At 42.7% G+C, this 11,743-nt stretch overlaps 1 protein-coding gene across 1 annotated transcript in view; it reads right to left on the bottom strand.

Annotated features, from left to right (window-relative positions):
• The window catches only part of SYNE1 (spectrin repeat containing nuclear envelope protein 1), a 296,656-nt gene extending 295,228 nt beyond the window's left edge, over positions 1-1,428 (bottom strand). Inside the window, 1 exon segment of the mRNA XM_058833865.1 lies at positions 1,122-1,428. The gene's annotated coding sequence lies outside the window, so the exon portion shown is untranslated.
• Between the last annotated feature and the right edge of the window lie 10,315 nt (positions 1,429-11,743).

Raw genomic sequence — 11,743 nt, forward strand, 5'->3', positions numbered from 1 at the left:
CTGTGTAATTCTGCATGGCTCCAGTGAAGTTCTTAAACTCTTAAAAAAACATCACTCAGGACTCTCATATTTAATAAAGAGAAAGTAATGGTGCATGAAGGCATATAGTCATTACAAGATTCTTGTGTCTGTATTAATTACAGAAGTCCAAATCACTACTGAAACTTATTCCAATAGCTTGAAGTAAAAATAGAAATTTTTTAAAATCTCAAATGTATTTGGATTCACCTGCAAAATACATAAGCACTGGTACTTTATACTCAGCAACATGGAATTTCCATGGACATATATTATTTCTGAAGATAATGTTAAACAAACAAACCAAAGCACACACTATGAACAGGAATTAAGGGAACAGGTGGGAAGTGTAGGGATTATTCCTTCTACATTCACATCTAACAGGGTATGCAAAGATGAGAATTTAATCCCTCCAACACGCAGCACCATGCTGATTCTGGAGAGCTCCTTTCTCGGGGCAAAACTCTGGTGCTCTAAGGAATGTGTGAAACACTCCAAATGACAATGCCTGGCTCTCACCAGAAAAGAACTCCAAAATTTTAACACTGTACCCCAGAAATCAAGTTTTTTCGTGTCATTTAGCACACAAGATTTAGTGTAACAAACAAAAAAGCCTTTCTGTTTACCAATTAAAATGAAACAGCACCCTGATTTCCTCTGTCCAGTGGCAAGATATTAACATAGCCCATAGCATTTACAGCCTGGGATCCGTTTAATGTTGAAGTGGGCACAAGAATCACAAAAATAATACTCAGAGATCACGGAGAGCAGACAGTCCATCACTAGTACTACTACGGGAAAGCGCGTGCCTGTTAGGAGTCGTTCAACAGGCTCCGCACTAGAAGAGTTCTGGCAGGCAGCCAGAAGCACCACATACTATTTCCCTACAAGCCACATAGGTATACATTCCTCATAGCCAAGCGCACTGGAGTTCCCCTCACCATCACACGGATGATTTACTTATGTATTTCCTCATCAAATTCCAATATCTGGTCTTTCGTAGCAGGTTACTAATATTCCTTACAAGCACTCTTCCTCAGCGTGAATACGGTTGTGAAAATCCTAGTAACAGCCTCGTCGGTGAGTATTTCAGCAGGTCTTACCTCCGGGGAGTCACCACACAAGCCAGGGAACATATGGGCTCTATGCATCGCTGCCGCGGTGCGCTTGTCCTTTTTGCACCATCACTGCGTGCAACCCAGGCTAAAACTGGCTCCCCGGGAGCGCCCATCAATAGTCGCATTTCCTTTGGTTAACTACGTTTTGGCCTGCAGCGTGTGACTGAGCATAAAACTGGCTATCTCTGCAGCACACACGGACGTGCACTTCAGGAGAACCACCGCAGCCCTCCGCCGGGCTTGTCCGCTGCGAAAGGGCAAAACCTCAAAGCCCCCCCGGAACACGGACAAACTCCGCAACCACGGCACCGAGTTTCGGATTCACCTCAAGCCAGTTCTGCGTCGGGGGGGGCAGGAGGCGGCCGGCGAGCAGCGGGCAGAGGCTGCCCCACGGGACCCCCCTCTTCCCGGCCGCGCTCCGGCCCCTCTCGGGCTCACCCAAGCGGCGGCCCCGCCGAGCACCCGCAGCCCCGGGGAGCCCCCGGCCCGGCCCGGCCCCGCTCCGCCGCGCCCTACCTCCGCCCGCCGCACCGCGCTGCTCCGCGCCTCGGCGCAGCTGCCTGGATACCGAGCACAACACGGCGCGCCGCCCCGCCCGCCGGCCCGCGGCGAGGAAACAGGTGCGGGGGTGGGGAGAGGGCGGGAGTGCGGGTGCGTGTGCCGGGGATGGGTGCGAGTGCCGGGATGGATGCGAGTGCCGGGGATGATGGGTGCGAGTGCCGGGGATGGGTGCGAGTGCCGGGGATGGATGCGAGTGCCGGGGATGGATGCGAGTGCGGGCTGCGTGTGCCGTGGCCGTGCGGCGCTCCCGAGGGCTGCAGCCCGTGCCCCGGTGCCCGCTGCCCTTGCGCGCATGGCGGGGGGGCCGCGCCCCGCCCCGCCGCGGCTGCAGCAGCAGCAGCAGCAGCAGCAGCAGCAAAGCCGGAGCAGCTTGTCCGGGGGCGGCTGCGGTGACCGCTGCGCCGGGGAGTTGGAGGATGAGACACCGGCCTCAGCCCCGAGACTCGACACCCCCGAAGTGCATTCTGGAGAGTAGCCGAAATACTTCTGAGAACGACTGTACCGAGACGTCGCTGCTAATTACTACTACTAGTTATATTACTATAATTATTATTATTGCTGCAATATAGAGCGTGCTGTAGAGCATTACCTTTGGCGTAGGCTCCAAAGCATCATCACGCATAAGGCAGAGAGCTGCACAGGCAAACTGGGACAGCAGCTCTTACATAACAGCAGCAGGACAGAAATACTCAAAGGAGCTGGCAAGACGGGTCTGCCACTTTCGAGCTCAAACCACGCTAACCGTGCACAGTGCTTGTGCCACCAACATAAAACGTGATTCTGCCTCTTCCAAAGATATTGCACAATCCCCATGATTTAATTTCCCTTTTTCCCTCCTTCATTTTAATTGATTCCATTAAGGCTAACCTCATGCAGGAGAGAAGGATATTTTTCTGCTTAAGAGATGGATCATCTCTGGTCTGTGTCATTGGGGAAAAAAACCCACTCATTTGGAGCTGAAATGGAGAAGTTGGGAGAAGCAGTGCCAACGAACCTCTTAGTTTTCATCATTTCTGGCAATGCTGCAGTGATTCTACAACATTAGCATGCAGGGTGTTGTTTACTGAGTGGATGGATAAAATCTGAGTTAGACAGCAGAGATTACTCAGCATCACCCCGTCCTTCAGCACTAGTCACACTAACATTGGTGCTACCCTCGTGATATGAGCACTTACACTTATAGCACCTATCCCAGCACTATGCTGTTATGGATTGCACACTTGGAGCCAGGATCTTGTGTGGAAGAAGCAGACATACCAAGAGCTACAGCAGGAATTCACGTGAAACTGGGATATACATATCTAGGTCACCTCCAGCCATCCACAAAAATTACCTCTTTCTGACAATGAGTGCAACCAGGCATACTGGGCCTGATTTTTTCCTCCTTTCGAAGACTTGTGGGATTATTTGGTTGGTTGGTTGTTTGGAGGGGTATTTTGGGAGTATGGGGGTATGGGGAGGTGGGGTGGGGAGGAGGGAGAATGTGCAGGAGGGGAACTGAAAAGCTTTTCTCATCCAATTTTTCTTACCTCTTTGTCCTTCTCTGCCTTACCCCATGCCAGCTGCAGCACCAAAAATGGCAAAGGAAGAGGATGCTAGCAGGTTTCTGGGTTCACCCTTTCCACATATATCCTTTTGCTGAAAAAACTCCTCACTTTGCTGCCTCTTTCAGAAAATGCTTTCTTACTATTCTAGGTTAAGAGTACGAGTATTAACCTGAATGAGAACCTTTTCACTGCAAAAGCTCAGACTTCATATACTAATATTACTATGAAGCAGTTCAATAAATTACTTGTTAGTGTAAGCTTCAATTTCAGTACTAAATGCTGCACTGTGTGTTTTAAAAGCTCAGCTAGAAAAAAAAATGTCTGTTCTATCCTAAGGACAATGTATTTGTCATTATTATTTTTTATATTTTGCTTTTAGTTGTTAAAAAGTCATGATCTGAAATTGTTGCCTCTTGGGTATGTGTAAATATCTTTTCTGAAAGGATAGGCAGTTAGATTTGCTAATATATAGCACCCTCAAGGGCTGCTGCTTTTAGCTGACACATGAAGAGATCTTTCGCACTGAAGAATTTGGGGCACTCTTCTTCAAAAGAGAGTGCATTCAAAAATGCTGCCTATAGAAGAGGTACAGTAATGTTTTGGTTTGCCTCAGTATTGTATCACTCTCTACTTGGTCCAGACTTCAAAAAAAAACTGAATTAGGTAGACAAAATCCAGAGAACAACCATGGGAATGGTGTAAAGTCTAGAACACTTAATTCAAAACAAGTCTGAAACTGTTATTCAATCTAGAGATTAAAAACTGGTATGAGATATAAAAACATTCTAAAGGAGCACTAAAACGAAGGGAATCATCAGTGTCCACAGTACATAGGACAAGAAGTAATCTGCTTACCTTGTACATGGTATTGTCATATCAGAAGCAAAAATTTTAGGGAGAAATAAAGCTTTGCATCACATACCATAAGAAAGAAGTGAAACTGGCATTGTGGAATATATTTAAGATCAGACTAGACAAGTGTTTTCCTGGAAGGCATTTTTAATTTTTTGGTATTTTGTCAGGGTGCAGAACAGGATATCTCTGCAAGTGTCTGGATCTCTTTTGAGTCCATTTGCTGCAACTGTGAATGCTGAGCCTGGTTTGAGTGAAAGAGCATACCCTTCTTCCTGCAGGTTTTGCAGTGAGCAGGAGTTACCACTTCCTTCCTGTCCTAAACTGCCACACAGTATCTCTGTACAACCTGGAAGCATTGCCACACACCTCCTAAGAGATGTGTGCACTTCTACATCTCTTTTTCATGTACTGTATCAAGCACAAATGTATAAACATTTAATCAAAGTATCATATAGTTTGAACAAGGACTTGTAAAAACATCAAGGCCAGCTGTTAACCCAGTCCAAGTCCACCACTTCACTTTGTCCCTAAGCATCACACCTACATGTCTTCTAAATACGTCCAGGGACAGGGAATCAATGATTTGGCTGGGCAGCCTGTTCCAGTGCATGACAACCCTTCCCATGAAGAAATTTCCCTAATATCCAATCTAAACCTCCCCTGATGCAACTTGAGGCTGTTTGTTCTTGTTCTATCACTTATTAATAGGGAGAAGAGGCTGACACCTGTCTTGCTACAGCCTCCCTTCAGGCAACTGTAGAGAATAAAAAGGTCCCTCCCTGAGCCTCCTTTTCTCTAGGATAAACACTCCCAGCCCCCTCAGCCACTCCTTACAAGACTTGTGCTCCAGACCCTTCACCAGCTCCATTGCCCTACTCTGGGCACACTCCAGCACCTCAATGTCCTTCTTATAGTGAGGGGCCCAAAACAGGATTCAGGGTGTGGCCTCAGCTGTGCTGGGTACAAGGGAACGATCACATCCTTGCTCCTGCTGGATCTGCTTTTTTGTTTGCCACTGGCCTTCTTGGCCACCTGGGCACATCTGGCTCAGCTTCAGTGGTTCTTGACCAGCACCCCCTGGTCCTTTTCCCTCAGGCCACTTTCCAGCTACTCTTCCCCAAGCCTGTAGCACTGTCTCTGTGTCCCGGAGACAGGACCTGGCACTTGGCCTTATTGAACCTCATGCAACTGGCCTCAGCCCATCAATCCAGCCAGTTCACATCCCTCTGCAGAGCCCTCCAGCAGATTCACATTCTGTCCCAGCCCAGTGTCTCAGCTGCAAACTGACTAAGGTTGCACTTAATCACCTCGCCCAAATCATTGATAAGGACATTAAATGAAGGAAAGGAACTGACCCCAGTACTGAGACTTGGGAAGAACCACTTGTGGAACAGCACTTTTTATCCCTGAGCCAAAGCTCTCTGTTCAGCCAGGGTGGTTTTTCCTGCTGGTTCATCTTTCAGCGCATTGGGACAGCCTGCTCCTGCACAGTTAAGGTTTCCTTCCTGAAGAATGACCTGCCTTCCTGGACTCCTTTGCCTTTCAGGACTGCCTCCCAAGGGACTGGCAACAAGTCTCCTAAACAGGCCAAAGTCTGCCCTCCAGATGTCCAAAGTAGCTCAAATCTTTCCTTACTTCTCCAAGAATCTATAAGCTGTAAAACTGCATGATTCTTTTTCTACATAATTTTGTATGTTGTACTTAAGAGCTTATGTTTTATATTTGAATGTAAAAAAAACCTGGGTGAACAAACTTTGAGAATAAAATAAAGATACAACTAGAAGTCAGAGAATATATTCCCTCTAACATGAATTGTACAGAATTACATGAAATACAGCAACACACCATTTCACTTCCCTTGCATTGTGCTGAAATAAATATAGTGAGATGAGATTACACAAAATTATGTGGGAGTGGAAAAAAAATCAGGAAAAAAATTAATCTCCTAGACTAGTATATTATACTGTGATATGTAAGTGAAGTTATCAAAATTATAACAGCTTAGATATAATTAGGATTTATATGTACTGAATGAGCTCAATCTAACATATGGCAAGAGTCAAGCTAAAAAAAAGGCATTTATTTCTAGTGTTAGTGATCCCATTTTTTTCAAGAAAGTCATTATATCCTCTCAAAATGCATGTTTTGACAATTTTCTCTTTATGCTTCACAAGTTACACTAAATTGGAAAAATAATACTAAAATCTCAAACTTCTATACAAGAATGAAAAGTGGATACCCCAATGTTGTGTAAAATAGGACTCAAAGGTTATTACTTGAAGGTCTTAATCAAGCAGAAGAACTGCCAGGCTAAAAATCCCCCTAGAAGCTGCCCAATCCAGCAGCTGGATAGCAGCAAGGGTGCCAGAGGTTGGTGTCCCCACATCCAGGCAGTAGCACAGCTGAGTGTGCACTCCCGAAAGGTGCGTGTGTGCTCATCGTGTACATGTGCATGCACAGGAGCGTGGGGCTGCATTCACAGCTCAGCAGGGACCAAAACCACAGTGCTGACACTTGGCATGGGACCAGCCTGATCCTGCCTTATCGGGGAAAAGCCTGAGAGCAGAGTCTGTATGCAAATCCATATCCAACCATAAAGGGTGAACCCTCCCGCAGTTGGTGTTGAACACTCCATTGTGCCAGCGCTTGGCCCCTGGCCCAGTCTGCCCAGCTCCTGAGGTTCCTGAGCCCTGCTCCACTGGCAGGGAAAGACCCCCTGCCCCATCAACAAACACTACTCCTATTTACAGGACACATTTTATCCTCTTAGCCTTTCATTTGCCTGCCTCCTCTACCCACCCTTGTGCCTCTGGCCCCTTGTGTGTTGTGGAGATGAGTCTTTAAACACATAACCTAACATTTTTTTAACAATGCTTTGACATAGAAAAAATTTAATAAATAGATAAACAAACAAACAAATAAAATCGGTTTAAAAATTCAGATTACCATGGTAAGAGTAAATTCTTTGAAATGAGCCAGTAGCACAAAGCAATCATGATCAGATTGTGCCACCCTGTGGACTGTATCAAAAAGATGTTTCCTTTAGTGCTGGGCTAAAAACATGCTGCAGGAGCAAGCCAAGAAATTCTCAGCCACCAAAGCAAAAGTAATTTTGATTTTCCTTACATTCTGATAGAGACAAAATGTCCTTTTGAACTGTGTCTTTGAACAACACTGGGCAGTTTTTCAGCTGGCACCAATCTCAAGCAAACATGGACAAATATCTTATCAGGAAAAGTCATAATACCTTGGTGAATAATCTTCCTGTTATATAACACCAGGCAAAATAATTGCATCTCTTAACTTGCTTGCAGATACATGTGTGAACAGAAAACACAATCTATCTTAAATTATAAAGAAATCAAAATAATTACCTCTCTGAAATACAATATTCCAATCAAACAACAAATCCTTGTAGTAAAAACAATTAACAAGATGGAAACCACAACGTGTGTCAGTGGCCAACGTAAAATGATGATTTGGAGACTAAAATAAAAGACTGACCTGGTAGGAAGAGAGGGCTCATGGGAAAGTCGGAGTTATTAGACAATATGGAGCTGTCTTTTAAACTGTAATGTAACAAATTATGAACAGGATATTTAATAAAGGGTGAGAAGCTCGGTGTGCCCCATGAGGCAGCTAAAGCATCTTACAAGAACAAACTGAGTTTGCCAAAACATGAGAAGGCAGGTGGTGTCAGTCAGAGATTGGAGAAAGCATTATTTTCTTAAGAAGAAATGGATTTTGGACCTTGTTGCTTTACTTCAGTAATTATAATCAGCATATGGGTCTAGTGTGAGGCTAATCTCACTGGTAATACAATATCTACTTGGAGGAAACCCTGGCCCCATGATATTTCATAATCTGTAACCAATATATTTAAGATTCTCATGACCCCTATCATTACTCAGCTATTAGCTGACTGACACTCTATCGCTATTCTCTGTCACTGTCATTATGCTTGAAGTTTCAAAGCTGCATTTTCTGAATTCTATAGTGATATGAATACAAAACATATGAAGAAAACCCCTATTAAAATTAAATATCTAAAATATGTCTAGTATGGTAATTTTTTTGAATGACAAGGCATATCTGAGCCACTGATCACTATTGTGTGAGTGAAAGAATTTATCCAAAATCTTTCCTGACCTGATTTTGAATATACCTTAAATTATTAGGTAAAAGAACCATCTTGGTATTCATGTGAACTTCCAAGGGCAGAAATCTGCCATCTCTGTGAAATTAATGTTATCAGATATTATTTTCTATCCTTTAGTGTTGACAGGTAGTACCAGAAATTCTTCTGAACAATGTCAAGATTCCTTTATGAGGCATCCATGTTTTTTTTCATGTTCATTTTCATTCAGGAGCTTGAATGTATTGTCGAATAGCATATAATGAGTAGGAAGCATGTTATTTTCTATGAAAACAGATGTTGTTGTTTAAATCAGTATTGCAATTTCTGTAAAAAAATGTTATTAGAATAAGATATTTAAGAATAATATAACTTAATAAAGAGACAATAAAAAATAATGGTACACAAATCTCTTATACAGAGGCAGGAATTTTATTAACAACAAACATTTTCTGAATGTGTAGATCAAACCTAAGAATGAAACGAGAAGATTTCTAAATGGCCAGTAGAAAGCCCAAGCAATGTTGTAAGAATAAGTTATCATGCCTACAAAATGTCTTTTTTTCCCCCAAAATTATGTGCTACCCATCTCTTTAACTGTGTCCACTGTTTTATAAAGCTATGCTTTATCCTGAAGGTGGCTGCAATTTCATGTGAGTCATTCATTCCTACAATGTCTGAATATTTTTTCACTGGATGTTTTCAATATTTAGCTGTGACTATAAGGAAATTAGGTAGTTTCAAGACTGCATTGCAACATTTATTTCAGGAAAATATTGTGGCATAATACAAAAAATACAGAATGTAGTTTAAATTCATCACAATAATTATTCAGTAAATACGCTCTTCCACTAGGCAAAAAGTCCCCAAGGGAACTCTTCCTTTCTATCTTAATGTTTTGAGTGAATACCTTTTCCTGTGTAGATAAAATCATTGTTAAATGATGTTCTTTGGAGAACAAACAATATTTTGGAAGAGGTTGTCTGTTGTAAAAAATCTCTTATAACTGTGTCTTTTTGACCTCCAAAAATTCCATTTTATAGCTGAAGGAGAATCTCAGACAGCCCCCTGGTAATTTATATCCCTACAAGATTTTACTTCAAATTGCCAGCAGTTATAAATCTGTTTCTCCATGTTATGGGGACCATTATGCAGTGCAGTTTGCAGATGCCTTTCAGAGTCAAAGTTATGGTATTAAGGCCCAGATCCTTCTAGCTCCTCCGTGCTTATTTCTGGATATTTCATAAATGTTCTCTGTTCTCCAGAGACTGATTTTGTTGTTGTTTATACAGATTTTGTAAAATACTGTCAGAGATGAATGGCCTGGGTTTGTATTCATGTTGCATTGGTAGGGATGACTATACCAGCCACTGTTCTGACTATCACCTCTGATTTTGAAGTGCAGCACCCAAGAACTAAAAAGGCAACCTGCCACAGAATTACCTGGACCACCAACACTGCAGCTCAGATTTGCCACAAACTCAGAGCCTCTGAACACAGAAGATAGTAATATGGTCAGTAGTGTACCCAGCATTGATAGCCTCGAGATCCTTTGGATTTCTTGTGTTTTCTGTTGTCTTCTGAGGCCAACCATATTAGATGCTCCCCATTCTGCTTCTCTTACCTCAAAATTCCCATCCCAGTTCCAGTCAGGTCAACCCATCCCAGGAAAAATCCAAACAGGTTTTTTTTCCAAGGTCAGCCTGCTCATTTTATCGACTGTGTTTCAAAATAAGGAAAGAGCAAGCAATTAATCACCCAGTCAGAGGGTATTTTCTCCGATTTTATCTGAAGATCAAATTTAGGTTGTCATCACCATGCAAGAGTCTTTCATAATATATTCCTGAGAATTGGCAACACCCATTGTTTCAAAAGACATGTGACTTATCTTTGTCCTCAAAACTGTAAAGTGGAAGCATTCTTGCTGACATTAATTCCCCTACTCCTGCTTCCCTTAACATTTCTGATGGTCATCTAGTTAATGAAATCTCCACCTACTTATTGTTTATTTTTAAAATCTCATTCCATGCACTGTCCTGACAGTCTTAGGACTGTTCCCTGATCAGTTCAGAGATCTTTGGCTAAGATCAAGTAATCTTAATTGAAAGGGTTAGCAGTCATTCCTGATGTATGTCCTTTAACTCTACATTTTAGTCTTACTGTGCTTTCTTTCTTACTGTGCTTTCTTTCTTATGTTTCTTAAGTTTGACTGGCCCATGTCAAGTAGTCATGTTGTTGAACGCTTTGCCTTTGTCTTAAAAATTTCATTTCCATAACATTTTCCTCATCTCTCATAATTTTATTTCCTGCTATTTTCAATCATTCAGAACACGATTGCAAGTATGTGTGATTCAATCTACTGATGCAGATTTCTGTTTGCTAAATATTTGTTTCAGAATTGCTACCTCTGAAATGTGCTTGTCGCCCAAGACTTTTACAGAATAAATCAGGAGTTCTGCCGAAAGTTTCGTCACTGTAAAACTGAAAGCACGCATGAAAGTGCACATGCATTCTTTCAAGGAATACCAAGCTCTTTGTACTTAGTGGTCAATGATTTTCTACATCTGGAGTTTCTGCAGGCACCCCATGCTTGGATGCCTGTGTCCACAACCTCTCACCCTTACAGCACAAGATTTATTAAGCCTACTCTCCTTAATAGCAAGCTGTCTGGGAGTAGTAAAAATTAATGACCTGAACTACAAAATAGTTAAATTAATTATTCACCAGTTTCCAAAGGACCTTAATTGCATTTCCATTCTCTGTGGAGCTCTCCAATTAGCTTGCTGAGGGACCGGGGTGCTCAGCGGTGTGGAGGGTACAAGTACAGAAGTTTATGTGGGTGCTCAGGAGTGAGGGAATAGGGGGGATTGTCAGAGGTGGCTAGGATGGCTAAATGGGTGAGAGCAGAGGTTTGGAGGTTTATGACTCTGGAAGGTTCTGGAGTGACTAGAAGGCAAGTGTATGTGGGAGGAGTGGCTACTGCAGTCTTTTATTAGAGCAAAATTCTGTAATTAATATGGGACATCTCTGGGACTCATAGGTATGCTGAGGGAGGAGCAGCATTCATGACATGACTTCGATATTTCTCCCACTTAGGCATGATCAAGTATCTGCTTTTGCTTTTGACTACTTCCATACTTAAGACAAGGTCAGACAAACAGGTTGCTGCCAGAGTCTTCTTGTTACAGCAGTAAGTAATGGTCCTGTTTTAATAAACAAGCAAGGCAAGCATGACAGACTTGGCAAACAAGCTCTCTGTGAAATTTCTTTAACCCTCACATGCTGCTTTCAGGGAAGGGCAGAGAAAATGAATAAAAATTGAAAAAAAATCAGTGAATGGAAGCTTGCACACTTGCTTTTCATTGTGATATTTTCCTGCAGAGTACAAGAAAAAATAATTTGCACAAAAAAGAAGAAATGCAAATCATCTAGTCTCACTGTTATTTGTCTGCACAGAACTTAAGAACAGAGTTGGGATTGACAGATGGGAAGCCTTGGGGAAACCATAA

The sequence above is a fragment of the Poecile atricapillus genome, chromosome 3, assembly GCF_030490865.1.
Source record: "Poecile atricapillus isolate bPoeAtr1 chromosome 3, bPoeAtr1.hap1, whole genome shotgun sequence".
In the NCBI taxonomy this organism is placed as follows: domain Eukaryota; kingdom Metazoa; phylum Chordata; class Aves; order Passeriformes; family Paridae; genus Poecile; species Poecile atricapillus.